The sequence below is a fragment of the Dipteris shenzhenensis genome, chromosome 28 (assembly GCF_047967505.1).
Source record: "Dipteris shenzhenensis isolate YYH24624 ecotype China chromosome 28, Dip_SZ_1.0, whole genome shotgun sequence".
Classification (NCBI taxonomy): domain Eukaryota; kingdom Viridiplantae; phylum Streptophyta; class Polypodiopsida; order Gleicheniales; family Dipteridaceae; genus Dipteris; species Dipteris shenzhenensis.
In genome coordinates this window covers 27,855,442-27,880,809 of record NC_141623.1, presented here as the reverse complement: position 1 = coordinate 27,880,809, position 25,368 = coordinate 27,855,442, and the positions used below count along the sequence as shown (strand labels likewise).

The following is a 25,368-nucleotide window of genomic DNA, read 5'->3' as shown; positions in this document are numbered from 1 at the left end:
GGTTAAGGAGGTAAACATAGCTTTGGAAGGGTAGGACCCCCAACCTATATTTATCGCCGATGATCTCACCCCCAACGAGGAGAACACTTTGATAGCTCTCCTATGAGAATACAAGGATTGCATGGCCTGAAAATACATCGATATGAAAGGGGTGCCTGCCGAAGTAATGCAGCACACGATCCCCATGCTAGATGATGCCACGCCGATACATGAACACATGCCCCTACCCTATGAATCCCAAATACGCACTCATAGTGAGGGAGGAAATCCAAAAACTCATAGATGTGGGACTCATCTATGAGATTGAGCATATAGACTGGGTGTCACCCATCATGATAGTCCTAAAGAAAAAAGGAAAAATTAGAGTATGTGTGGATTTGAAAAAGGTTAACGCTTCCACTAGGCATGACCACTACCCCCCGCCATTCACGAAACATGTCCTAGAAAGGGTAGCCAAAAAGGAAGCCTGTAGCTTCCTAGACATATTTTCTGGTTACAACCGTGTCTATCGCCTTGCAGGATCAACATAAAATAGCCTTCACAACTAAGTGGGGTGTGTATGCAGCTAGAGTAATGATATTCGGGTTGACCAATGTGCCTACCACCTTCCAACGGATGAAGATCACAGTATTCAAGGAGTACTTGAGAGACTTTGTGGAAGTCTTCTTGGATGACATATGTGTGAACTCGACGTGGGATGATCACATGAAATACCTCAGACTCGTCTTGGAGAAGTGCTACTTATACTGCATATCCTTGAACCCTCTTAAGTGCCAATTTTGGGTCAAACATGGTGTAATTCTCGGCCACATAGTGTCCCTGGAATGGAATCTCTACAGACCACAACAAAATCAGACTCATCTTGGAGTTACCACCCCCCACCAATGCCAAGGGAGTCCAACTATTTTTACTGGCCACACAGGCTACTGTAGAAGGCTCATCTTGTTCTACGCGAACATAGACTGCCCGTTATACAAACTGCTAGTATCTTTTGAGTGGATCGAGGAATGCCAAAAATCCTTCGAAACACTCAAACCAACCCTAGCCGCAGCACCGGTGTTGAGAGTACCCAACTGGGATCTAATATTCCACATCCATATCGATGCTTCCAACTTTGCTATTGGGTGTGTGCTAGCCCTACCAGGGGAGCATAACCTGGACTACCCGGTGTACATTGCGAGCCGCCAACTAAATTAGGCGAAGGTTAACTACACAACAATTGAGAGGGGAGGTCTCGCCATGGTCTATGCAGTCAAGAAGTTCAAGCACTACTTGTTAGCTAACAAGTTCGCCATCTTTGTGGACCGCCAAGCATTGTTATACTTGGTCAACAAGCCATGCATGACAGGACACATCACTAGATGGATGCTAATCCTCTTGGAGTTTGACTTCACAGTCATTGTATGTAAGGGGAAAACCCATGTCCTAACAGTGAAGCCCCGATGGGAGTTGAAGATGACCTCCCTGGCGCTTCCCTCTTCATCAACATCATACCTGAATGGGCCGCCAAGATTGATCACTACCTACGTGGTCAATGGCCTAACCCTTAGTTTGACACAGAGGAAGGACATTCCCATTAAAGGGGTGTGATGGAATGTAATGCTCAGTCCTTCTTCGATTTCCTAGAATCATCATCTTGAGGAAAGGCCTACTTAATGATGTTGATCTTGAGGAAAGGTGTTGAGAGACCACGCTCAACATCATGTTATTACATGTGCATAGCACTAACATATATAGACCGCTATAAAGGAAAGGGTTAGGTTGCCTAACCCTAACCCCAAATGAGTTTGTATATATTCTACATTTTCAACTAAATCTAGTGTACAGTTAGTCATTTGTGGTGTGCTCTCTAGTTGTGCCCTTTCTTCTCATCTCCACTCTTCTCCTCTCCCCTCTTCATATTTTGTCACGAGATTTGTCAGATATAGTGTTTGGTGTTGTCACCATGTCCTCTCAGTGGAAAAACCTAATGTATTTTGATTGCAAGTGGCTCCGATGTGAGATTCACATAGATCCACACTCTATTTGGAAATACCACAAGGCCCTTTCTAGAATGTGGACTTCCTTGGCTCTAATTTATGGGATCTTTCTCTAGCGCATTTCTTTAGTGGGGGTCATGCAAGCAAAATAAAGATTTGAACAAAATATTGTTCTTCTTGAAAAGGAAATCAAGATCCCTATGGCTATTGTTAGACTTGACAAAGAAAAATGAGGACCTCTTTGGCTATTGTTAGGCTTAACAAAGACTCTTTACACCCAAAACTAAAAGCATTGACTTGATAGTCAATATCTGCTAAAAGTAGACTTCGGTAGTGCTAAATGTAGCTAATGCCCTTTTTTTTTCATTTTAGCACGAGTGGTTGTCTCTTCACTTGTGAGTCTTTGAGAGTTCTCTCAACCACTTTGATACAAAATGAATATTGGGAGGGCAAAAGAAAAGAAAAGGAAAAATAGAATTTGGAATCCTTTCGCCAATGTTGGAGAGATGCACAATCTAAAAGAAGAATTTTAATTCTTTTAGGGCCCACTTTTGGAATATAGGCCACTCCTTGTGTAAAGGTATGACAAGATATATGGTTCGTTTTGGTTGTTTTGAATGAACTTTGTATATTTGAAATGTTGGAGGGATGCACAATTTGAAAGAAGAATTTTAATTCTTTTAGGGCCCACTTTTGGAATATAGGCCACTCCTTGTTTAAAGGTACGACAAGATGTATGGTTCGTTTTGGTTGTTTTCAATGAACTTTGTATATTTGAAAAGTCCATGATTGTACAATATATGGATATTCGCTCATCAATGGTGGTACAATATCTTTTAAAGATAGTGGGCACAAAATAGAGGCTCTTATGAATTTATAATTTATTTTTACCCCTTTACATTGTGGGAGTTATGGCTTGTGGACAATTTAATATATGGCCTTTTGTATGAAACATATCCATTATATGTTTTCCTTCCATGTCCACCACCACTAATTGAATGTGGCTCATGGACAAATTCTTATGTCGCATTTTCATGCAGTATATTTATTAGATGTTTTCCTTTCACTATCCCACCACTAGTTAGATTGATGGGCCCCACTTAGATTAGAGCTTTTCATTTCATGAAACCACCATCACATAGATTGATGCAAGCACATATTGTTCTTCTTTTTCACCACCTCTCGTGCCTTAGCTAAAGCATGTAGAGAGTATTGTGAGGAGGAAATGGAGAACAAATCATGGAGTGGGACCCATGAAGCATGCTAGCATGAAGAATAGGGAATTTTTATATGCACATATTGATAAGCAAAGTAGGCTAGGTTGGTTAATCTACTTACAAAGGTGGTGGTTTGATGATAGTCACATATAAGGAGAATGTGGGTGCTCACTTTCCTCCTTGTAGAGTTGCTTCCAAATCCCTTGTAATGGAGAACTTAATGGGTTCTCCTAGCTCGTTTTTATCCTTTCCCACACATCCCCATCCCCCGCTTTTGTAATTTTTGTTAGCAAATGGTGATCGAGCTCAAATTTGCAAGGCACTTCTCAAATGTGGGAATATAGTCGATGTGAAGATGGGGGATGGGAAAATTAAAAACTATGCATTGGGATGTGTCTATCCAAAACAACATGTACCATGAATGTCATGGTTGGCCATCTCACAATTAAAACTCCATCATGAAATGTAGACACTTCAATACCTTGTGTGGAACCATACAATCTCATTGCCCCACTGTCATGGCATCTATTGTGTCTTCTTGTGCCTTATTAAGTTCTCAATAGAACAATGATTGTGGAGCTCTATAAGTAGCAGCGAGTATGAGTAAGTACAACCCAAGCCTTGGAGTTTTTTTTTTTCAAAAGAACCCAAGCCTTGGAGTGTCCAAGCCTTGGAGTTAGAATTCACAACAGGCCGTTTAGCTGCATAGGAACATGTCAAGGCAGAGTTGCATAAATGGTTGTCCCATAGAGGTGCTTGCATCTAGTAGAAGGGGATTAAGTCCTGTGCAATCGAGCAGGAAGGAGCCTTGAAGGCTTGCATTGTGGAGCCAGGCCATAAAATCCATCATGACTTGTCATGTTTATTTTATTTTCACATAATGTTACAATAACTATACTACCAAGGCTATGAGTAGAGGTTCCACCTATGTAAGAAAACATGAGGGCTTGACATTGGTTGCATGGCGGGCATTGAATGTGGGCCTTTAATATAGTATTACACTGTCACAATGTTAGAAAGGGCTAGGGTTTATGAATAGAGCCCTTCAATTGAAAAGAATTCAATTATATATTAATCAATGCAAGAGGGAGGATGGTAGGGGTGAAAAGGCAAAGAGGAGGGATAAAGAGGAGAGTATGAAAGAGGACTCATGAGGGTGAGATTTTAAAATCCTTATATTCTCCTTTTATACAACATTTTCATGTTGCCTAGTGGTAAGACCTTGGGAGTGGGTAATGGATGACTTGAGTTACAATTCCCCCTTTATTTTGAAGCTATCCCTTGGACCTTAGCTTTGGGGTACCCACCTTTACTTAAGAATGAAAAATAAAGGCCTTTTCAATTGCCATTCTCCTTAGATAATTTATATGTTTGAAATAATTTGTCATTAAGGGCCTTTAGAATAGGTAGATGGGAAGTATGGATGAACAAAATAATGGAGGAATCAAGTGAGCCAAATAAGTCCCCCCAATTGAAAATAATATTAGATGACCCTAATAGGACGTGCAAGTGGAGGCAAAGAGGGCTTATGATGTCCAACTAATAATATTCGGCACTCAAGTGGGCCCCAAGTGGCAATCACTAGGCTTGGGGGTGGATTTTTCAAGGCGCTCCATTTGACTAGAGGAGAAACATGGGAACTGAATTTTAGAAGCTCACTATAGAGAAAAGAGTAGCTTTTCTTACTAAGTTATTTTTATTTTCTATTTTTCTAATGTGCCTATACTTTTGCTTAAAGTCTGGTACAAGAACTTCCCTCTTTATTAGTGTTCACATAAAACTTTTTTCTCAACAAAGAAGAAAACTTGGGGTTTCAAAGATTTGAAGGCCCTTTTTTCGAGAATTTGGAGAATTTTAAGCTAAAATATAAAAAAAATCTAACTAAATTGCCTAAAGTTTTACATATTTTACAAAATTGAGACAAGGTGAATGATATTTCTATGAGTCATCACGCTTGCCCCTACTTGAGTGAAATGCGCGGAGCGAGCATAAAATGGAGGCCCCAAATTCAGGAAGGGACAATGAAGGTGAAAAGCAAGAAGGAGATAAAAAGGAGATCATAAAAGGGGACCCCATATCATCAATACTCTCTGCCAAGGTTAGGAGTAGCCAATGGGAATTTCGAACAACCCCCCAAAAAAAGGGATTTTTCTATTTCAAAGAAGTATCTCCACGAAGGCCTTCCCATGGGTGAGGCAAAAAATATTGTTGTAGAGTGAGAATGAAAATGTTGAAGGTTCATTGTATTATAGTGTCTAGGTTTTCTTTGAAGAGGGCTCATTTGTATGATTGGATATATATTATAATCAATAAGGGACACAAGCAAGGTATACCTCCATATAAGAGACTTAGATACTACATCCCGAGTAAATCTAAGCGGCATCCGACATGATAGATTTAGCATAGGCAATTAGCATGGCCATAGACTTCGATACTATGAGATAACCCAAGCCCCAGAGGTAGAGGGCCCATGCTAAATCTGTCCTGTTGGATGCACTTAAGATTATAGAAGGCTCACACTCTCTTGTTAGTGAGAATATCAGGGATATTGGCTACCTCCTCTAGTAGGGTTGTAAGAAGGCTATCATAGCACAGGCCTAGGGCCCAACGCCTACTTTTGGCCACATTTTTGGCTTGCCCATTGGAAGGCCTCAGTGAAGATGTGTGATAAGAAAGGAAAAATAGGTATTTTAAAAGACATTTCCTTTTATTTTAAGGTGATCGGTCCACGTATGCACCATTGCAGCTCTTGCAAGGGGCTTTCAATGCATGCATTCAATGGCTCCGTCTTCTTAGGCCTGCCCTGTCTCTCTCTCTCTCTCTCTCTCCTAATTCTTCTTCTCTTTGGGTAGGCCACACGAATGAAATTCATCTTGTTGTAAAGGGTCTCTTTGGGACTGCCCGCCCTCTTTTTTCTGAAATAAAATCCGGCATATTTACATTTTATTTTCTAAAAAGAGAGAGACTTCGATAGTGAGGTTGCAAGATGAAGTTCCTTTGGGTTCTTTTCTCCGCAACTCATAAACAAGGTAGACAAGCAAGAAATACCTGGAATAAAACCGAGGTTGCTGATGAAGTTCCTTTTGCATTGAATTTACCGCCTCCATTGAATTAAACGAATTCTATCAAGCTCCTCAAAAGCTTGTAATCAATCTGTGCCTGCAGCTTTCAGCCTCCCATCGCTGTCATTACGGCTGCCGTAGCCTCAGGGATTGCTCTTCTTGAGACCATCAAGCTCAGCAGCCTTCCACCCCCCTGCCCCTAGTCGCTGCCTTTCCTTGTTGCAGTAAGGCCTCGTCCAGATTAGCATGCTTTGAGGAATCCCTTTTTCCATGTTGCTCTCTTGACTTGACGATCTTGACGGCAGAATCTGCTTCCCTTTCGAACAAGTACCTGGAGAGGGCTCTGCGGATCTTAGATCAGAAAAGCCCTGCTTGTAGTACCGGAGTCGAGCTCTTTTAGGTATGGTTGCTGGTAGTGCTTCTCCTTTTGTCCTGGCAGCGTAATAATTATCTCCTTTCTAACCTTCAATTTCTGTACCGTACTCCTGTGTGCTCCTGGCGAGGAGAAGACCACTTGTCATCAACGCGTGCGTTGAATCATATATATAGATATATATTAGAGTCACAGCCACTGATAGCATCTTTTCTTGGATAGTTTTGTGGAACAGTAGTCGTTAATTCGAGTCAATGCTGTAATGCAGTGCAACCATCGACTGGGTGCGAGGATTGCCGATGCTTTGGATATCTGTCAGTCTCTGACGAAGAGCTTATCCCCTTATTAGCGCAGCACTAACTATTGCTAGACTTCCCTTTTCAGCCTCTCATTGAGGGAGTGGAAAGGGACTTTTTATTGGTTCTACACGTAAGTAACACACATAGATGATTCAGCTCAGGCAATACGAAGTTAGCAAGCAGATCTTTGCCTTATCATGTCATATTTTAGCAAACTTTGCTTATATTTGCTTTGCGGCTCACAAAGATTTTAGAAAAATCCAATTCCACAGATGTGGTTTAGGGAAAGCGTGCTCAACGTGTCATAAGATGCTTCTCATGAATATGGCAGCTAATCGGCATTAAATTTTCAGTATACCTGCCAATTAAATTTTCAATATACCTGGGGAGTTGGATAGACATCCTTGTAATGATTGACTAATAGCAATAACTACAAATGGAGTCAAATGCAGAATTGAACAACTACCTCCTCCTACACTACTAGATTAGCTGACTATAATCTTGACCCTTTCCTTCTTGGATGACGACATCAACTTTCTTCTTCCTACACTGACCACAGTAGTATCATTTTTTATTTTCCTTACTCTTACTATGTGAAGAGTTCTTGTCCTTCGAAGAATCTTTCTTATTTTCCTTACATGGAAACATTATATCCTTACAGTGATCTTGAAGCTCAATTGCATTATAATCCAAAGTTTGGTCGAGAGCGATTTGTTCTGTGAGATGAAATCACCACGACCACTACCATTGTCATGCCATTTCCATTGGAGATCGCATAATTATTAGAATGGGATGACTATTGTGAGAGCTAGTTATGGAGGCTTGTCCAATGAGTTGTGTTTGGGTCTCCATGATTTGGTGATGTATGTGATGTACATGGAGTAGTTTACTTCGATACTATCCTTCTTGAACTGAGGCCTCAGCCTCTCTCAAGAACCCATACCAATCAGCCTACAAGGGTGCTACTTTATATAGATACTATTGCTTGATCGGGTTTGGATCTAGGTATCATGGTGCAGGTGCATGTGGGCTCAATTGCATAGTTTTCATTTCAATATATGTTTAGTAGTCAAACTTGTATTTCAATTTGCTATAACAGAGATCCAACAATTTGAGCATGCTATGTCAGATGCCAGCACATATGTGAAGCGCCAGTTTGTGTATGTTTTTAGCTCCTAGCGACAAGATAATTTTAAAAATTTCTATCTTCATAACAAGTTTGATGTAGTTACCTTGAAGATGTCAAGAATTTACAACATTAGTGTTGAGCCAACATATGTCCATCTTTATGTCTTCAGTATCCCTATACTGAATACTCGAGAATCCTAGTAAGAGAACATGACAAAGTAAACACAGCCATGGCTATTTGATAACCGACAGTGAATACCCAGGAATCTTAGGAAGAGAATGAGTGTCCTATGATAAACGTCTATGTTATGTACAAGGTAAACACATCCAAGCTATCTACTATCTTACACGCAAAGTAAAACCAACCTGCTCAAAAGCTAGGATCGATGTCCTGTAAATGGACAAGTCATGCAATTATTTGTCCATAATCTTGAAACAAATTTTTGTAGGGAAGACCACACGTGTTACATGGAAGAACATCACAGAATTGGTACGTGGGAGAACAAGTTGTAGGCCACATACCTTTAATCCATTCACAAAGCATGCACGAGTTTAACAAGTTTTGTAAACTCCTCTAGTAATATGTGGTATGTAGCTTTGTCTTTGGAAAATTATACCAATGCTTTGGGACAAGGACTAGGGTGGATTGTGACACATTGAACTCATCATCTAGTGCATAATGTACAATAGTAGAACCCTTTGATAGGTGATTTGTCATATGCTGTGGCCCCGTTGTGAGCTTGAGTCCAAGGATGAGTGAGCTACGTTGGTCAGTCTTTGAACCTTAGGGTTAGTGGCAACACTCTTGTACCTACTGGAGAACTGTCTAGGTTGGCTAGGTTCAGCCTAGTTTAGTTAGTTAGAGTTAGAATTAGGGCAAAATTGACTTGCCTTAGGGTTGCCATTGGGACAATCCAAGCACCCTGGCCTAGGCCAGCTGGGTCACCCAAGGTCGATCGACCAAACCAAGCAGTTTGACCGACCTCATCTAGAGGCTAAAGAGACAGGTAAGAAGGTCCAAAATTGAATGCGAATGAGGGGACAAAGACACATTAACAACCCTCTTGCTAGACGCGATCGCTTCCATATACTCTGAAACTAGGGCAGTCTCTCCATGGAGCAAGGGGCACAATCTGGACAACAACAATTTGAGGTGTTTCCAGTCCTGTTTCAGCAAGTCCTTTCAAGCTTGAGTGTGACAGTTTCCACACCACTAGCCTCTGCACCAGCTAAAGTCAACTCCACTCACATGATCCACTCCGAACTTCACAAAGTACGACGTTAAGTGTGATCACTCATCTATTTTATAGTTCATCCATCAGTTCTTTGCACATTTTCCTCTTGCACGAATCTAGGAGGAGCAAGATAAAGTCTACCTCGCAACCTCTCATCTCATTGGAGAGGCGTGTACATCGTGGCAACATTCAGATCTCGTAGACCTCCCCAGTATATGCTTACCTTGGAGGATGAGGTTTCACATCTATCCCATAAATGGTTGGCCTTTATTGTTCTACAGTAACAGGGTCATCACGTTGGCACAATAGTTGGGAGTGTCTAAAGACAACAAGTTGAAGCATTTTATTATAGGTTTGGATTCCAACATCATATTTCCAGCATGAACTTTTGACCCGCTTACCTATGAGCAAGCGATGATCCTTGAAATGAAGAAATGAGGTCGAATGGGAGCAAGCCCAAGCATGTCCAAACAAGTGCCAAGGCCCTACGGCAGTGGCCCTTAACACCTGCGGGCAAGGGCACTCAGAATGTAACATGCAATGGTTAATGATCGTGGAATTACAGTGAGACGTTCTTTAAACCGTATTGCGAGGCGTATGCGTATGCACCAGAGAGAGGAAGAGAGAAAGATATAGTTTTAGTGTTAGAGAAATGTAGACGATACTGTATGATGTATCCATTGAGGATTCCCTTCCCTAAATAGGAAAGACTTTGCTTTATACTTGGAGAACTGCCCTTCACCTCTGGAGTGCCGACAGAAACTCAGTACGAAGACTTTGTATAAATGGATGCTCAAGTATGTGTGGGTGTGTGGATTTGTATGTGTGAGAGCATATTTTTATACTATGGTCTACACCCACTGTTGGGCGCTGATGATGTCAGTGGGGATGTCATAGTAGCTAGTCCTTGCTATGCGTGATTATGCGTGATGGAGTTTATGATTTTCAATCTTATGAGTGACTATCGTGAGATTGAAATTGCACTATATTGTGTTTTTAGAGGATGAGTTTGGAAATGTTCCTGGATTCATCTAGGTATATACTTGGAGAACTGAGGGCTGAAGCAATCCTGCGCCCTTCTGATGGGACACTTTTACTTTTTGGCAGATTTGACATCGCTACACATAACTATACACATCATTCCGCATTTTGGCCAGTGAAATAGCGCGTTCAAAGTAGGTAGAACTGCGCTTGTACTTGAGGCAGTCCAATGGAACGACGTTCAAAGCAAGTAGAACTACATTTGTACCTGAGGTAGGCAGGGGTGGGAGAGCCAAAGTAGTGGTGATGGAAGAAGTTGGCGCTTTTGTAGCCTTTTTGGCCAACCACTTTGGGCAGTCTTTCTTTCCATGCCTTGCAATGGTAGCAATGGAATTATTGATGCTCCACGTGGTACCGCTTCTGTTCGTAGGGCTGTAAGTAACCTCTGTGATGTCCGTGTTAGCTTTTTCATCCGGAGTCATCTTGGGCTTAGACTCCTTCCTTTGACCAGTTGAATGCTGGTTGTCTTGCTTTTGGAAGCTATTGTCCTTTTAGTGAGGGCCTTTATTCACTAGGGTAGAAGATTGCTGAGCGGGGCTTTGGCTCTTGGTTGGACCTGCTTAGGCTCCCCAGTTCAACATCATTTCTTGATTTTAAGCTAGGGTCCCTCGTAGGTGAGCGGGTCAAAGTTCCAGACATGGAAGCAAATGTGGGAGTCCAACCCCTAATGAACTGCTTCAGCTTATTGGTCTCGAACACGCCTAGGGTAATAACCTTATTGTTGTAGGTTAGCACTGGCAGACCATTCTGGGCTAGACGAGAAAACTTGTCTTCTGGATTCAATAGGTATTGAGGCGGTAGAAATCGAGCTTCGAGGGTCAAACACAAAAATATCCCATTTGAAACTCGTGAGATGCGTGGTCGGGTCAGTATAACTATTAGACCAATGATGCCACTAGGTAACCCCCTTGGTCAGATGATGGGCGGCTAGGTGGACTTTGTCTTCGTGTGCTAATGGAAGTGAGCAACAAACTGGGTGCACAAATTGCAAAATAGCTGAGTGGTCGCACTTACCGTCATATTTTGTGAAGTTTGGCGTGGACCAGGTGAGTAACCTTTGCTGATGTCAGCCCTATCAGCTAGATTTAGATGCTCATTTGGGAGAGACTAAAATGAAATCGTTTAGACTTCACAAGCAATTGTAGCTTGAATGAAGAGTTTTTGGACTACTTTTTGATTAGCCTTCTCCTTTAGTGCTAGCCTTCGTCATGGCTGAGTCTGCCCCTCACCTTCGGAGTGCCGAAAGAAAGTTAGTACAAAGACTTTGTATAAGCTCAAGTATGTGTGGATGTGTATGTGTCAGACCATATTTATACTATGGTCTACACCCACTGTTGGGCGCTGATGACGTCAGTGGGGATGTCATAGTACTATGCGTGATGGAGTTTATAGGTTTTCAATCTTATGAGTGACTATCGTGAGATTGAAACTGCACTACGTTGTGTTTTTAGAGGATGAGTTTGGGAATGTTCCTGGATTCATCTAGGTATATATTTGCTGATGTCAAACCTGGTGGGGAAGCTGTGCTCATGCTAGCTTGCATAGCGACCAACATCTATTTGTGCTGGAGCAACATTGTAACATGCAACGGTAACTTGATCGTGTAATCACAGCAAGACCTTCTTTAAACCTTTAGTGAGGAATTAGCGTTATGCACCATAGAGAGAGAAAGGTGATAAGGGTAGAGAGAGTATGGAGTCGACAACCGTTTGGGTCCCTATACCCACTGAGGGCTCCTTCTCCCAATCAGGGGAGAATTTGCTTTATACTTGGAGAACTGAGAGATACAAATAACACTCTTCGAGAGAGCACGGAACACGCGAAGAGTACACTGTGCACACGTATTGCAGACCCAAAGACTTAAGAGGCAATACCGACCAATATTGAGACCTTGATGCTGTCCACATTGACAATGTAGGGTGTTGGGGTAAAGGCACATTGCCAACCCTTCATTAAAGATAGGACACCTATGAGTGTCTTAAGACAGTCATAGGGTAAACCTAATCCTAATAAAAACAAATGAGTTTGTGGTGTGGCTCATCATCACTTTACACCCGCACACCTTGAGTCCTCTCTCTCTCTCTCACTCTCACCCTCTTGCTCTCATTTTCCCCCTTGAGGCCCTTTCAACTGGTATCAGAGCAAGGTTTCCCTTCTACCCTTGACCAGCCACCTTATCCCTCGACCTCTACCTAGCCAGCGCCGTACGGACGGACTTCGAGCGGCACGGATCTGATCAGGGCGCAAGCGCGGGCATCGAGCGTGGGCACGGGAGCAGCTCGGGCGCGGGTGCGGGTTGTGGCGTGGGCACGGGAGCAGCTCGGGCGCGGGCACGGGCTGTGGCGCGGGTCGCGGGCTGTACAGCAGCTGCTGACAGCAGCAGGGCGGCGCTGCGTCACACCAGCAGCTGCATAGCAGCTGCTACAGCTGCATAGCAGCTCTCGGCCGTCATACGGACGCCTGTCGTACGGACTGCCGTACAGTCGTACGGACTGCTGTACAGTCGACGGACGACACCGCCGTACCTGCAGGAAACTACAACAGGGCAAAATTTTTTTTCCCTTTTCTGGGATTCCGTACACTGCGCAGGTACAGGAAGTACAGCAGGCGCAGATTGTTTTTTTGTTTGGGGAAGAAAGAGAGGTGAAAGCGCATTCTGCTCTTCATTCCTCTTGATTCAGGGTCATTTTTCAGTTCACAAAACTGTGTTATCTTGACAGTACAGCAAGTACTTTCATTCATCTCGTGCTTGAGGTGAAGAGAACCACAGTGTGTGGTTGATTGCACAGCTATTTTGTTCTGGGAAGGTAATGCCTTGATTTTGCAAGAGGACATATGCTTTTACTGGGTTTGAATCTCAGTTCACAGGTGAGCAGATCATAGGGCTTTTGCCCGGAAGGTGATGCATTGTTTGCCTTGAGGCAGTGTGGTGCTAGAGAGCACACATTTGTCTTGATTTCCGCAGTGTCGAGGTGACATTTTCTTGCAGGTCACATTTCTTGTGCCACACTCAGAGAACCTCAGTTGAGCCACGCTTGGCCAGGGCGCATCGAGTTTACTCGGTCCCTAACTGTCCATCGTTGACAGTGCTCAAAAGGTTCCTCATTGAGTGTTTGTACGTTGGGATCTGTGTATGTCATTTCTACACAGGGCAGTATATGCATTACATTGGTGGATGATTTTGTCAGAGAGATTTTCATATTGCGTGCTACCTCAGTGTTGAGGTGTTCTCCACTTGATTCAGGTGTCAGATCAAGGGGCTTTTGCCCAGACTTTGTTTGATAGCACTTGGGTTACCGACAGAGATCTTCAGATGCATTTTCTCCCCTTGGTATAAGGGTGATTGCTTGGGATTTATCCCATTTTCTGTTGCAGGTTGTGTGACAGGCTAAAGTGTCATTTTTTTTTGGTGTTTGCCAAGTGGTTTATGCATATTAACCCAGTGCAATACCTCATCTGAGGTGGGAGAAGTGATCAGTACAGTCAGTACATCAGGGTTTACAGCAGTGTTTGTGCTTTGTTAGATGATTATGCACTGTTAAGCACTTGTTGAGCAGCTGCAGCAGTCTGAAATTACTGTTTTTATGCCTCTTTGAGCACGGTACAGTGTGTCAGAAGGTACAGTATTTGCAGGGTCATTTACTGTTTTGCTGCAGTCACATAATTTTAACAAAAACATCAATGCTTTTTTGTAAGCCCACATATACAAGAATTAAGTGAGGTGAGGAGAATGAGACAATATGTAAAATAGTTTTACCAATATCAATGATGGGCTACGGTTCAATCTCATCCTCAATGAGATCAACCCTTGCCAAACTATCTACTTCAAAATATTCCAAACAAGTGTTTAGATCTACAAATACATTCAACCCACTACTAGTTGTGCTACTCATGTGCTCATCGAAATCAGCATCACCAATGGTAGGCTCGTCCTCACGGGTAATGGCCTCAATATCTGTATCTCCTATCTCAGTAAAAAACATCACCATTGAGAGTGCTTCTGGCTCTTGAATAGAGCAGGTTTTTTCTGAGAAATCAGAATTTTTTATTCAGTCCTTTTTTACTTCCAGGGAGTCAGGTACTTTCCTTATCTGATATGGCATCAGGGGGAAGTGATTCTTCAATTCTGAACATAAAGAAACTGGAAGGAGCACACAACTATGCATTATGGGCAGAACAGTGCTTGAATGTACTTCTGTTAAAAAAGATTGCTAAGCCCATAAGGGTGAAGGGTGTCAAGCCATCTGACATGGCAGCTGATGACTGGGAAGAGCTTGATTTGTCCGCAAGGGCAGCTATCATGCTCACTATTTCAGACACTCTTGTGTTCAATGTTCAGGCTGAAAAGACCTCTTATGGTCTATGGCAAAGGCTAGAAGAATTGTATGCCCAAAAGAGCTCAGCCAGTAAGGTTTATTGGCTGAAGAAGCTGGTTGATCTTCGCATGAAGGAAGGTACAGCTATGACCTCACACTTGAGTGAGTTCAATGCCATCTTTACACAGCTGATTGCACAGGGGTTGAATCTTGATGAGGAGTTCAAGGCTACTTTCTTGTTGTGTACCCTCCCTGAGAGTTGGGACACTTTCAAGACCACCCTGTCTAATTCAAATGTCACTCTTATATATGCTGATGTAGAGAGCTCTCTCCTCATGGAGGAGATGAGCAGGAAGAATAATGCGGGCAGCAAGTCTTCAAATGCTTTGCAGGTACAGGATAGAGGCAGGACTCAGCAGAAGGGGAGATCTGCTAGTAAGTCCAAATCCCGAAGTCAGTCCCGTGGTAAAAAGGAAATTGAATGCTTTTATTGTGGCAAGAAGGGACATGTGAAGTCTAAGTGCTTCAAGTTCATACGGGATCAGAAAGCCAAGAAGGCTGAAACAAAGGATGCAGGAAATGCAAGCAAAGGCAAAGGCAAGGCCAAGGCAGATGACTTGGATGCAATGAATGTTGCAGCAGAGGACAGTGACAGTGACATACATGATGTTTTATGCTCTTCTGCTGTAATAGCACATGCCTTGGTTATTGATGGTCACGACATGCACACTTGGCTCTTGGATTCAGGTGCCTCTTTTCATGTTACTCCTCATAGGGAGTGGTTTACTTCCTACACAGGTACTTATGGAGTTCATCTTGGGAACAACTATGCATGTCAGATTGCAGGGATTGGCAGTATACAGATAGTATTTCCTGATGGACGCATATTCATGCTTGATGGTGTCCGCCATGTGCCGCGAATCAAGAAAAATCTGATTAGCACTGGCTTATTGGATGACAGTGGTTACCACACCACATTTGGGGATTCCAAATGGGTGATTACTGATGGCCAGACTGTAGTGGCTGAGGGTTTTAAGAGTGATACCTTGTACCCTCTTTATGTTTCCAGTGTGGGTAATCATGTTGTTGCCATAACCGAGCTGCCAAAGGTTTCATTGTGGCATAGCCGGTTGGGACACATGTCTGTTAAAGGAATGCAAGAACTGTCACGTTTGGGTTATCTGCCGCCTCTTTCTTTTTCAGATTTGCCTACTTGTGATCATTGTATATTTGGCAAGCATTCTGTGACTCCTCATAAGAGGAGAACTCCCCAGAATAGAGCACCACTTGATCTAGTGCACACTGATTTGTGTGAGATGCCACAATTATCACTAGGGGGTGCAAAATATTTTATTACTTTCATTGATGATGCCACACGCAAAGTGTGGGTCTATTTCTTGAAGCATAAGAGCGATGCCTTAGATGCTTTCAAGAAGTGTGTCGCTCAGGTTGAGAATCGGACAGGTCGTAGGCTGAAATGCCTCAGATCCGATAATGGGGGTGAGTATGTGTCACATGCTTTTGTGCAGTTTTGCGAAGCTAAGGGCATCAAACAGGAACTCACAGCCCCTCATAATGCATCTCAAAATGGTGCAAGTGAGCGGATGAATCGAACTATTCAGGAGAAGGTTCGATGTATGTTGTCTTATGCTGCATTACCCCATGGCTTTTGGGTAGAAGCCGTGCAAACAGCAGTTCACATTATTAACAGGTCGCCAAACAAGGCTTTGGAGTTAAAAGTGCCAGAGGAGGTGTGGTTTGGCAAGCCACCTTCATATAAGCACTTATGTGTATTTGGCTGCGAGTGCTTTGCTCATGTACGCAAAGAACTACGCACCAAACTGGATCCAAAGTCTATCAGATGCATCTTTATGGGTTATGGTGACGAAGGTGAAATGGGGTATAGGTTATGGGATCCCGTTAAACGGAAGATTATACGCAGCAATGATGTCATCTTTAAAGAGGATAGTGTACACAAGGAACCCGTGCAACCTGTGGAATACAGGAGGGTTATTTATGATGATGTTGGACAACAAAGAATGCCCATTTATATGCAGCAGCAGGCTGCTGCAGATCACCTTGTTCAAGAGGGTATACAGGCTGAAAATCAGCCAGATAACTTTGCCAATGATGCACCACTGGATATGCCAGCAGATGGGGCTGTAGAACAGCCAGATATGGTGGTACAGCCACCCGTCATGCATGAAGAACAGGCTGGACAGCAGCCTAATTCGGAACATTTTGTTAGGAGGAGCACCCGTGCACAACGGCCTCCTGCCAGGTTTGTTCCAGGAGCCAATAATGTGGCTGATTTTATCATGCTGACAGATTGTGGTGAGCCTTCCAGCTTCAAGGAAGCTATGGGAAGAACAGAGAAAAAGAAGTGGGAGAAAGCCATGCAGTCAGAAATGGACTCCCTACTTCAAAATGATACATGGGACTTGGTGCAGCTACCTGCAGGCAGAAAGGTTTTGCCATGCAAGTGGGTTTACAAAGTCAAAGTGGATTCAAATGCTTTACCAAGGTATAAGGCCAGATTGGTTGCCAAGGGATTTAAGCAGGAGAAGGGCATTGACTTTGATGAGATCTTTTCCCCTGTAGTCAAGATGACTACTTTGAGAGCAGTGTTAGCTCTTGTCGCTCATGAAGACATGGATTTATGTCAAATGGATGTGAAGACAGCTTTTCTTCACGGAGATCTCCATGATGAGATCTATATGAGTCAGCCAGAGGGATATGCTGTTAAAGGGAAAGAGCAGCTTGTGTGTAAGCTCAAGAGGAGCTTGTATGGACTCAAACAGGCGCCAAGAGAATGGTACAAGAAGTTTGATGCCTTCATGCAGTCCCAAGGGTATCATAGGTGTGAGACCGATCATTGCTTGTTTCTGTCACAGAAAAAGTACATTGACAAAGTACTGCAGCGCTTTAAAATGGAGGGGGGGAAGTCTATTAGTACCCGTTGCCTCCACATTTAAAACGCTGCAGTACTTTGTCAATGTACTTTTTCTGTGACAGATACAAAAGTCCCTTGGACTTGTCACGAGTAATCCGCATGCCAAGAATATGATTTGCATCACCCAAGTCTTTCATGTCAAAAGACTTATGCAGTTGTTTCTTCAAAGCACTAATCTCATGCTGAGATTTACTGGCAATAAGCATGTCATCCACATATAGAATGAGTAGCATCAAATGGGCAAAGGATGGCAGTTTGATGCTACTCATTCTATATGTGGATGACATGCTTATTGCCAGTAAATCTTAGCATGAGATTAGTGCTTTGAAGAAACAACTGCATAAGTCGTTTGACATGAAAGACTTGGGTGATGCAAATCATATTCTTGGCATGCGGATTACTCGTGACAGGTCCAAGGGACTTTTGTTTCTGTCACAGAAAAAGTACATTGACAAAGTACTGCAGCGCTTTAAAATGAAGGGGGGGAAGTCTATTAGTACCCCGTTGCCTCCACATTTAAAACTCAGCAGTAAGGACAGCCCCAGATCAGATGATGATAAGGCTGAAATGGCCAAGGTTCCGTATGCATCTGCAGTTGGTTCTTTGATGTATGCCATGGTTGCCACTCGTCCGGATATTGCTTTTGCGGTGGGAGTCATCAGCAGGTATATGGCAAATCCAGGCAAGCGGCACTGGGAAGCAGTGAAAGGTGTCTTGAGGTATCTCAAGGGTACCAAAGACTTGTGCATATGCTATGGTAGGCAGGATGCATTGGTGCATGGTTTTACAGATTCAGACTATGCAGGGAATGCAGATAACCGGAAGTCTACTACTGGTTATATTTTCACATTTGCAGGAGGTGCTATATCATGGGTGTCTCGGTTGCAGAAATGTGTTGCACTGTCAACCACTGAAGCTGAATATGTTGCAGCCACTGAGGCCTGCAAGGAAGCAATATGGCTTACTCGGCTGGTGGGAGATTTGGGCATTACAGGAGATATGCCAGTTTTGCATTGTGATAGTCAGAGTGCTATCATGTTGGCAAAGAATCCGGTCTTTCATCAGAAGACCAAGCACATAGAAGTGAAATATCATTTCATCAGGGAGGTACTGGAAGACAAGCGACTTGAGCTTGTGAAAGTGCATACTGATGATAATCCTGCAGATTTGCTCACTAAGAGCTTGCCTACAGAGCGGTTTGCACATTGCCGCCACATCATGGGATTAGGATGAGACCATTCTTATTTTATGGTCTTGTATACAGTAACTGTATATTGCTGTAATTTTTATTCTTTTCTCCCCTTTAGGCACATTGGCCTTTAGGTGGGAGGTTGTTGGGGTAAAGGCACATTGCCAACCTTTCATTAAAGATAGGACACCTATGACTGTCTTAAGACAGTCATAGGGTAAACCTAATCCTAATAAAAACAAATGAGTTTGTGGTGTGGCTCATCATCACTTTACACCTGCACACCTTGAGTCCTCTCTCTCTCTCACTCTCACCCTCTTGCTCTCATTTTCCCCCTTGAGGCCCTTTCATAGGGCACTTCTGCAAGGCAAGGAAGAGGCTTGTGCTCTCCACCAGAATGCAGGGTTATTGCGTGAGTGAGAGAGTGCAAGCTAGGAGTAATAGATTCTAAAGAGAGCTGAGAGATGACTGAAATATAGAGCTGAGAAGTGAGCTGTGCAAAACTGTAAAGAAAGCTGTAAAGAGCTGCTGAAACAGTACCCTAACCTTACTCCGTTTGCTGGTCCGAATCCTCAACTGTGGTGCTGCGTATACACCTTCCGAACAGGCTGAACTGAGGGCCAAAGGCTGAGGCTGATCAGGGCCAACTTCGGAGGTGCTCAAGGCTGCACACAAGAGGCTGGAGGGGAGCTGTTTTGGAGTGCTGAAGGTGTGAGAAGTGCAGCTGAAATGAACGGAAGAGAACAAGAAAACTGCAAGTGATCTCTGGCTACAATTGGGGGAACACCTCGGTAACAGCGGACTGCTTGAGAGCTCAGACAAATAGCTCAACAACCAGAAGAACGAGAGCATGAGGGAGTGGATGAACTGCTCCACTACCCTGCTCCTCTAGTGATGCTGTGGGCTGGCTCTGCACCTCTGCCAGGCTCCACTCTGTGGTGTACTGAACGGTTCCACAAGTTGCTTTAACAAGGAGTGAGGGGGGACCTATATATAGCCCCCCACCCTCCTCCAGTCGGCTGCAGCATGCAGGCCGACTCACTTCCCTATGAGGGCCGACTCTAGCAAAGAGGGAGCCAACATAACAAAACCCTAGGGCTAACTGTCCTAACTGTACTAAGTGTCCTAACTGACCTAGGTGGTACATGTACTAACTGTACCAATAGTCCTAACTGACTATAACTAGGCCTACAAGGCACATACCAAGGAATAAGTGGCACCTATGGATAGCCCATAGAATGGCCTACAAACCCCCCTCCATGGTATGGGTTCAAGTATCCTGGTCATGGCTCAGGATACCTAAATATCTAATGTCATGGTTGCACATGTTCGTCTTGTAGGGATATAGCAACCTATGACTGTACAGAGTACAACGGATCAAGTTACAAAAGGTACTAAGTTTAAAAAGCCTCAAACTTAGGTCGAGGTAGAGCCTTCGTAAAAAGATCTGCCAAGTTGTCTTCAGTGGGAACATAAGACAACTGAATATCACCTGCTGATTATTGCTCTCTGCCATAGTGATAGTGAACCTCAATATGCTTTATGCGAGCATGGAAAACAGGATTCCGTGCAACAGCCAAAGCACTCTGACTATTAGTGAAGATGACGATAGGAGCAGTTTGACATGCATAAAGATCTGCAAGTAGCTTCTGAAGCCAAACACACTCCTCTGTAGCTGTAAAAGCTACTTTGTACTCAGCTTCACAACTAGAAGTAGCAAATGTACTTTGCTTCTTGCTGAACCAAGAAACACATGAAGTACCAAGCATGAAACAGTTGCCACTATGTGACACACGAGTGTCCAAACAACCAGCCCAATCACTATCAGTGAATCCATGCATGACAAGTGAAGTATCAGCCCCATAAGGAAGGCCTAAATGTTGAGTGCCTTTGAGATATCTGAAAACACGCTTCACGGCATGCCAATGGTGCATAGATGGGTTGTGCATATATCTGCTCAACTGTGAGACAGCATACTGTAGATCAGGTCTCGTATGGCATAGGTAAATCAAACAACCAATTGCTTGCTGATAGAGAGTGACATCACATGTACTGCTGCCATCTTCAAAAGAGAAGTGAAAACCAGGCTCTAATAGTGTGGATACTGGCTTGCAATCCTCAAACTGAAAATGCTGCAAAAGCTGTCCAATGTACTTGGATTGTGGCATCAAAATGCCCCCTCACTACTAGCAAATTGGATGCCTAGATAGTAGTGCAAAAGACCAAGATCAAACATAGCAAATATCTTCTACAAATCAAGTTTAAAATCTGCAATTTGCTGAGTATGTGTCCTAGTCACAAGCATGTCATCCACATAAAGGACTAAAATCAGCAAATCTGTCCCACGCTTGCGGATGTAAAGGGTAGCCTCTGTAGGGCTATTCTGAAAGCCAAGTGTGAGCAAATGAATATGAATCCTGGAATACCAAGCCCGAGGTGCCTGTTTTAATCCATAGAGGGCTTTTTTCAAGCGGCATACCTTGCTTTCAGAACCTTCAACCTCAAAGCTAGGAGGTTGGGAAACATAGACCTCTTCTGGCAAATGCCCATGAAGGAAAGCTGTCTTTATATCAAGCTGATGTACCTCCCAATGAAAGTGGGCGGCAAAGGCAATAACAATGTGAATAGTAGTGATCCTGGAAATGGGAGCAAAAGTCTCCTCAAAGTCAATGCCATGCTGTTGAGCATAGCCCGTAATGGTCCACTGAACCATCAGCTTTCCGTCTAATTTTATAAAACCACGTAGCTCCAATGGCATTCTTGCGAGGAGGCAAATCACACAACTCCCAAGTGTTATTTTGATGGATAGAATCCAATTCAGTCTTCAACCAACAATCATTCTGAAAGGCATCTTGATGACATAATGGCTCTTAATTGCATGCTGTAGCAAACAAAGCATAAGCAACAAAACTAGCATGCTCTTTCCGGATAGCTGCTCTAGTATGGGCTGGCAGAGGAGTATCTTGTTTGCTGATTTTTAATGTGTCAAGGAGCCCACGGGGGACCTTTTTGGGCTCCTGAATTTCAGCTCTTTCTTGGTCAAGAGCCCTTCCTGATCAATGAGAGGCATATCAGGCTGCAAATGACCAACAGATGGAGGAGGTACAACCTTAGATGGAACATCATCTTGAGCATTGGATGGAAACAAAGGCATCAAGCTGCCAAAAATATATGGGGCATTAACAACAGGCTGTTTTTGACAGTCCAGCAAAGGCATAGAGGTAGATGGATCAAACGCAACTTCTCGACTGACAAAACTCTTGCCTGTGCAGGGCTGGTATAGCTTATAGCCCTTGCTCTCTGAGCTATACCCAATAAAAATGCACTTGACAGCTTTATCATCCAACTTAGTGCGTGTTTGTGAAGGCACATGAGCATAAGCTAAGCATCCAACAGTCCTCATGTGAGAAATGCAAGGCTTACGACTCGTCCAAGCCTCATAAGGTGTGATAGTCTGCAATGCCTTTGTGGGACATCTGTTCAAGATGTAATTAGCACACATGACCGCCTTTCAACATGCACCTGGCCATCTCCATCACTGACCTATTTTTCGGCTCAGCCACGTGATTCTGTTGAGGAGTGTAAGGCACTGTACATCGATGATGTCATCCAGATAAAGCCAAAAAAACAGCAAACTCCTTTGACATGTATTCACCCCCCCTGTGTGTATTAAGGTGAGCAATGTGCAGCCCACTCTCATTCTCAGCCAAGGCAATAAAGTGCTTGAAGCATGAAGAAACTTTAGATTTGGATTTCAAGGCGAAAATCCAAGTATACCTGGTGAAGTCATCAATAAAAGTGACAAAATAATAGAAGCCCCCAAGAGCTGCAACCCTCATGGGTCCACAAACATCACTATGAACCAGAAGCTTGATTATATTGCACACTGTATTTTTATCATTATACATTTGACAATTCGACTATTGTCCTTAGATTTAAATCAATTTGATTTTAAATTCTTTAAATGTTTATTAGATGTATATAATAATAAAATAGCATTTTAAAGATAGAATCAAGATAATTATCCGATAATTTAATTAATATAAGATTCTTATGTATATTGTAAAATATTATGGTTCAAAAATATTAATAGTATAAACGCAGCACGGTGCATCTTATCAAGCAAGCAGGGTCCTTATATAACTTCACCAAAGCTCCACAATTGAGGTGCCCAAACTTCTCATGCCATAGATGGGTATCTGTCATCATCCATGGTAGAATCAAGAGCAAAGGCATGTGCACCTGCAAGTGCAGCATCATCATCCAAACATCTGTCATAAGCATCGACCTCTCCAGTCAAGACCATGGTAAAGGCATGTGTAGCTGCTAGCATCATACACTGCACACCTAGCACCATAAAAAAGAACCTGAAAGCCACATGTAGCTATGGCTGAAATAGAAATGAGGTTCTTACGAATGCCTGGAACATAAAGCACATTCTCTAGAGTGATAACACCACCAAAGACAGAAGTAACAGCAACTTGCCCAATACCTCTCACGGTATATGATGCATTATTGGCACATGTGACAGTGCCCTCCTTAGATGTGCTCTAATGAGCCGAATAACTTCCAACAGGAAGTGATGTGCTTGCTAGCACCATTATCAAAGAACCATGCATCATGAATATCTGAAACTGTCATACAAGCATCATGAACATCGACATGTAACCAAGAAAGCCCAATGTTGGTCTTGTGCAAAATTAGCGGACTCATGTCGATCTTCTGCACTAGAAGAACCAGATACTGCAAGACCATACTCTTTCTTCTTCTTTTCAGATGCAATGCGCTTCCTGCATTCAAAAATATCATGCGCAGGTTTCCTGCAATAGCTACATCTCTTCTTCTTTTAATTATCCTCTGAAGAAGAGGCACCATGTGAATGATCAGCATGGGAATGAGAGGGTTTACCAGCTGAAACCTTGCCTTTGCCTTTGTGTTTGTGCTGAGCAGCAAAGGCTTGATCACTAGCCATAGAAGCATTGCGATTCGCACGACTTTGCTCCTCTTGAAGAAGAACAGCAACTAGTTGGTCAAATGAGAAATGATTGGCATTACCCCTTGCAACCAACCTCAATCTAGTAGCAAAGCCTTGACAAGAATCAGGCAACCCATCAAAGCTATTAGAAACAAGTTGAGAATCAGGCATAATCTCATCAATGTTGGGCAACTGCTCTTTGAAATCCTTCACATTAGTGAGATAGGCATCCATGTTACCACCCTCTTCAAGCTTCAAATCTTTCAACTGCTTGTAGAGATAGGTAACCCTCGCCTCATTCCGCACTTGATCCCATGCTTGCTTAGCTATTTTGCAAGACCGGATATGAGGGATAATAACCCGTTTCACTGAAAGAGCAATCAAGGCATGTGCTTTGGCATTACGACCATCTTACTGAATCTGCTCCTGTGTAGGAGGTAAAGTACCTGTAATAGGAGTTGCAGGCGTTCTAGAAGTAGCATTAGAAACATCACCTGAAGAAGAATGCGAGGCAGTAGGTGCAGCACCAGAAGCGGCATTACGTGTAGGCTTGGCCTCAGAACTTGAAACAATATGCCATAGATTCTTGGCAACAAAAAAATTTGTTTCATCATGTATGACCACATGGGATAATTGGTGCCATCAAGCTTGTCATCAGTCCCAAGCATCTCAAACAAATCATCCTTGCTGCTAGTCATGGTGCTGAATTTCAAAACAAATGCACCAATTGGCAAAGCAAATGAGAGAAAGGAAACCTCTCAAAATCAAGTGACAAAATTCTGCTCAAGCTTCAAAGCTTATGCCTACAAGCATAGTTACCAGCCAAAACGGAGACGGAAGAAACGGAGTTTTCGGCCCCCGCTAAAACGGAAACAGAAGAAACGGCAATATGATACAATTTATGTATAAAAATTTATTTTTTATACATAATATAATTATCAATAGAGTGCAAATCATACATAATACAATTATCTATACTTGAAGCTTCAAGCATCAATGCATCATTCATGCCTCTATGATTCTAAATTCTTGAATGATGCTTCAATAATCTGAAATCAACATGTATCATGAGTCATGACTAACAAGTTTGGCATTACAAGAATCTGAAATTTAGAAGTTTGAAGTACTTTAAACTCAGCACACAAGTTGAAACTTGAAACTTGAAACTTGAAAGCATCCAATGTCCAGACTCCATAGATGATCGTGATTCATGATCCACAAATTTCATGATCATGACTCATGAGTCATGCAAGACTCAAAATAAAAGCACCCATGGATGATATAAAAAAAAGCAGCTGCCACCTAGCACCAAGGTCCAAAGTATACTCAGTAGTAAGTACTGTATCTACTATCATAAAAAAAGAAATAACATAGTCTAGGAATCAAGATGCGCAGCCTGCAGGCTGCAATGATGATGCATCTGAAGTGTCACGACTAGGAGTAGGCTAGCACTGTAGTGTGTACAGTCGTAGTTAAGTGACAAGGACCAAGGCACATCACTACTGATCATCTGCATCATCCATGGACTTCTCGCCATCATCATCCTCTGCCTCCTCAGATAAGCTTGAGGCATCTGTGTCACTGTCTGAAGAAGAATCATC

At 43.0% G+C, this 25,368-nt stretch overlaps 1 protein-coding gene across 2 annotated transcripts in view; it reads left to right on the top strand.

Annotated features, from left to right (window-relative positions):
- The first annotated feature begins 6,146 nt into the window (after positions 1-6,146).
- LOC147883402 (uncharacterized) overlaps positions 6,147-25,368 on the top strand; it is a 31,400-nt gene continuing 12,178 nt past the window's right edge. Inside the window, exons 1-2 of one of the 2 annotated variants that reach the window (XM_087399965.1) lie at positions 6,147-6,482; positions 6,564-6,658. The gene's annotated coding sequence lies outside the window, so the exon portion shown is untranslated. Of the gene's footprint in view, positions 6,659-6,899; positions 7,061-25,368 lie in introns of both variants that reach the window. The other variant, XM_087399964.1, reaches the window with a different exon arrangement.